The sequence below is a fragment of the Bactrocera latifrons genome, unplaced genomic scaffold (assembly GCF_001853355.1).
Source record: "Bactrocera latifrons isolate USDA-ARS-PBARC rearing strain unplaced genomic scaffold, ASM185335v1 scaffold_13, whole genome shotgun sequence".
NCBI lineage: Eukaryota > Metazoa > Arthropoda > Insecta > Diptera > Tephritidae > Bactrocera > Bactrocera latifrons.
This window is the reverse complement of record NW_017534741.1, coordinates 2,452,425-2,457,831: the sequence shown is the minus strand read 5'-3', so window position 1 is coordinate 2,457,831 and position 5,407 is coordinate 2,452,425.

The window sequence follows — 5,407 nt, the reverse complement described above, 5'->3', positions numbered from 1 at the left end:
GAGTCTATTTTGAAGGGGATAAAATGGTTTTGTATTAAAATATGTGAAAATTTAGATCATCAGTTCGGGTGAATTTTGATCAGATATACACACATACACCTCAGTGACCCCTACAACTCATTTCACCACAAATTCGTTTTYCAATAATACTCTCCACCCACGATCCATTCAAACAACTGCATCGGTTGGCAGTTTTTCCTCATCTGACCACAAAGCTCTTAATTTACCACGGTGGCGCTGATGCATCACAAATCAAATGAAATAAAATCGAATTGCCTTTCGATTGCATATCAGCTTTTTTTTTAAACGTTTAGATTGCATATAATTTTTTTCGCTTGCCTGAGCGTTTCGTAAAATACTTTCGTACATATATGTATGTATGTGTATGAAACCACAAAGTACTGCCAATTCGAGTGTAATCGTAAAGCTTTTACTGCAAATTATTTTTGCTGCCACGAAGTAACCTAACCATATTTACACCTGCAGCACGCAGCCAATCAGTGCACTAAAGGACTCCCCAACTAAGTATTGGCAACACTTGCCACCACCCATTCTATCTATCACGTACCCATTCAGAATGGTGGACCCATTCGGTTTGATGCTGGCGATGATGGTTTCAATGCTAAAAGCTACTATRACAAAACGGAGACAACAAAAAGTGTCGCTAATCAAATTAACTCTTTGTGAAGTGCTGTGAGCGACCCGGGCACTTTGTGGATTATGAAAAGTGAAGGTCAGTCATAGTTTGACAAAAGTGGCTGTGTGAGGTGTGGGGTTCAGCAATTGCACCATCAGCAGTATGTGTGTGTGTAAAGACTTCCAAGGCGCTACCAGTGCCGCCAGCTATAATAATTTTGGCCAACCTAACCGAAAGACTATTACACGAAATTCGYCAGCACCAACAAGAACACAGAAGGTTACAGTAATGGAATGGGTAGCTGGCGATCTGCTGGTTGATGTCGTCGGAAATACTTTGATGTATTGTCACCTTTTTGACTTGGCTATTTTGCACTTTCATCAGCAAATGTTGCACAAAAGCGTCTTCGGTTCSCCTGAAAATAATAAGGAAATGAGATTTTTCATCGCCTCGTAACAAGTTCAAATATTGTATGTATGTATGTATGTAAATAAGTGTGTATGTTTGTGGGCATTTAATTGAAGTGGCATCAATGTCGACAACTGTCACAAAGTAAAGTGAATTAGGCGCTCGTAATAAATGTAATGCTTCATAATTTGAACTTTTCGAATTTATTCACCTGAAATCTATTTATAATATTCATATATCGTAATCAATTACGATGTAAATATGTGTAAAAATAGTTCGTGGCACCTAATAATGCTTTATATAATATTAGAATAACGAGGGCATTCCGAGCAATGTGGGCACTATCGTAAAATAAATTTACTATTGTGTACCAACGGATAATCCAAGCAGAGGTACTTTTTTTCAATAGCCTTTGTTGGACAGATAACGCGTGAGTCGTGTCAAGCTGTCATGTCTTTTTTTCGTTCAGTATTGTCTGGCATTTCATCATGGAAGGGCCTACTAAGGAACATTAGTATTACGAAAATTCACGTTCTCTACAGAATGTGTTTCGCGCGCTAGTTAAGGACGTTAGCAAGCAGCCGTTAGTGAGAGTGTAGACAAAGACTCTGCTGAGGTGATTCGGCACTGTTTGCAGCAACTCGGACTGACATATGAGACTACTTGAGCATTTTACGTCGAGATCTTAAATTGAAAGCGTGCAATAACTGAAGTCGGTGCACATTTYTCCAAAAATGATGCCGGTGAGAACGTAATCGTCAATGGCAAGCGTTATCGTGCCATGATTAGGGATGGCAAAAATTTTTTTTAATCGATTAAATAATCAAATGATTAATTGCAATATTTTTTAATATATTGCAATTAATGTAAAAAAAAAAAAATCGATTAATCGATTAATTAGAATCTTTTCAAATAATACTAAATTGCCTAAAGACCATCACCAAGTTTCTGCGCCATCATATCACACAGTCCCAGACACATCCCAAAAGAGAAAATGGCCTATATTTGAAGTTAAGTGGCACAATGATATTAAATTTTTCAAAATATGTACAGCAATTTTAAAGTAAAAGAATTGCCTCTTGCTGGAAAGACGATGTTTTGCAACTTTGCGTAAAAATAAAACCAATAAAATATAGGAGACTAAATTCTCATTTCAGACATTCAAATTATTTTGGTATATACACAAAAAAAAAAAAAACGGAAATAAAATTAAAATATCGTATTAAAAATTCATTTATCTTAGCGCAAATGAAAGTATACTCATTGAAGTCGAGAAAATTTATCCTCTGTTCAACCAAGTTTGAAGAATAAGCAATTTCGATAAACGTTTTGTTGTCAAACGGTTGCGTTTTTCGGTCGCAGTTGCACCTGCTTTTGAGAAAAACCGTTCAGCTGGTACTGAGGTACCAAGTAGATGACAATAATTTTTTGAAAGTCCGTACAGTTTTGTGTAAACGGTTTTCATTCTTCCCAAGCATCAATAGTGTTTCGACTTAGTTCTAATACCTGACAATTCAAATAAAACCTCAATTCATCTTCTGGAGATGTAAAATCATTGTCCTTCTTCCATCCTTTGTGCACTAGAGTTTTCTGAGGAGCCCAGAGGTCCAACTCATTCTCTACCGATACCACTGACGCCTCGCTGCCCGTTTCCATAGTATCATCTGCAAATATTATTTCAGTACGTAAAAATTTTATAACTGGGGACAACGCTATCGCAATCCTAGATTGCAGAGTCTAATTTGTACACACATATTTATATATAACTAGAAGAAATTTGAAATGTAATGCCGATTGCTCCAACTTACCACCAATTTGCAGGCTACAGTAGCATGCTTCAATTTTAAATGCTGCAACATACTTGATGTGTTATTAGAAAATTTAAAATTTTTGCAGCAAAGTTCACATTTAACGTAGCTATGGCTTATTTTAAAAAAATTTCCACACTTCGCTTTTAACTGGCGCCATTGCTCTTCAAACAACTGAACGTAGAGTGCGTTTGACTTAACTGTAAATGCAGTGTTACCAGACATTCATTTGTTGATATTAAACTACGTCGACATATTAGTATTTAACTGTGTTTACACCGTTTCCAGTCATTAATGGTTGATGTGACTAATTTCGACCCTTGTACGCTAACTTAGATGAACATTAGATGTATTAAATTTCAAAATGCTGTTTGCGATTATTTTGCAATTATTCGAGTAATAGTCGAGTAATTAGAAAAGGTGTTTCGATGCAATTAAATCGTAAATTGAATGAAAATAATCGATTAATTTAATCAAATGAATAATCGTTGCCATCCCTAGCCATGATAACAGCCTATTTGATGACTGMAGTTGAAGGTCTAGATCTCGGCGATATTTGGTTCCAATAAAGCTCATCACTCATCACATTAATTAATGGATTTATTGAGAGAACACTTGTGTGAGCAGATAATTTCACGTTAGAGCCGGTCGATTGGCCACTAAGATCATCTGATATCACACTGTTAGCCTCTTTTCTGTGGGAATATGTAAAGTCTTAAATGTATGCGGATAATCTCGCTTCGATTCAGGCATTGGAGCAAATCATCACGCGTGTCATGCGCCGGTTACCAGAACTATGGCTACCATCATATGGAAAATGCGACAAAATTCTAAGAACTCGTTTTGTTAGATCGCGATTGGATGTGCGCCAGATAGCTGCCCGAATGGACTGTTTAAATAACCATAATGAAATATTGGTCAAGGCGATGGTTGCCGTTTGCTCACTCCGGACAACAAGCACAAGCGTTAGACCACTTTACGGAAATCTGRAGGAGTTTGAATCGTTTCGTGACCGTCGACGATATACATATGTATGCATATGGTAGATTCACTGGTACACATCAGAGGCCCAGGAACCGCTGAAATAGTAAATTTCGCCCAACGAACTTGCTTCTTTTTCTTTATTGGTGTAGATACCGCTTACGTGGTTATAGCCGAGTTAACAACAGCACACCAGCCGTTTCACTTTTTTACTATGTGGCGCCAATTGGAGATTTCAAGTGAAACCAGGTCCTTCGCCACCTGGTCTTTCCAACGGGTTTCTTCCGTTCGGACGAATGACGAATTAATCTTAAGCAAAAGCTTTCGCTCGAAAACTCGTAACATCAACTCCTGAAATGTTGCCATAGTCCATGCAACTGCACCATATAGCAGGATGAGGAATCGAACGGCTCGGACAGGTATTTCCTGATCCTAACGGAGAGTTTGGTGTTGCTCTGCGTCAGCTTATACATCCACATTAGTTTTGTGTGAATACCAAGTTCAGACATAGCAGCATAGAGGCAGTTCCTTTTGCTGTCGAAGGATGCTTTAAAATCGATGAAGAGGTGGTGTGTGCTGATCTTCCTTTTACGGCTTTCTTCCAAGATTTGGCAAATAGTGAAAATCTGGTCGATTGTAGCTTTTCCAGATCTAATCATTGAAAGCCATTACCGCCGAGACTTATAACAAGTGTATGCAAAATTATATTAAGCGCTCTCATTCTGTTATTGGTTCAATATCTTTTGTGAAGGCAATAATAAAAATTTTTATTAAAATAGTGAAAATGTAGACTTTTTTTAACCAGTTACCATTTACGAATTCTAATTATATCACAAAACTTAACATAACATGATATTTTGGACAATTTTTTTTTTTTGTATGTAGAATCTTATGAAATATGCATATGTGGGCAGATGGAATTTTTGGTCTAATTTAATCAAGCTGACACCCTCTTATATTTGCATATGTACATAGTTCATATAAGTATGTATACAAAAGCAACCGTTAAACGCCTACACAACTCACTTTGCTGCACAGCAATAACAACAACGTCATGTGATGACATTAAAACACTTACGGTGAGTTATTCAATTCAAGGAAACATATTTGTATTCAAAAGAATTCCTTAAGTTTTATGACACTTAAGCACATTAAAATCCATAAAGGGGTAATTTCGAATTGATAACCGTTATTATTATATGAGCTGCATTTAACTTTGGCACCTGAGTAACTGCTATCCATGACAATGCACACATGTACAAACACTCATACATTTGTGTGTAAGTGTTTGTGGCATTGAAATTGAAGTGAGATATAATGAGACTAACGGTCACCGGTGACTCGTAATGGGAGTGATAAGAAGCGCATAAAATCAAAGATATTGAATAGGCCAACTGGTGCCCACACACACACACACACACACACTCCAGCAGAAGTGCTCGCAGTTAGTGTAAATTATTCGCACGCATAACAATGCACACACGAGCACAATAAAATGTGTGCTGGATATAACAAATAATGTTCGCCGTAATGAATTATTGTGTGTGAGCAGTGTTGCACAGTGTTTCAGATT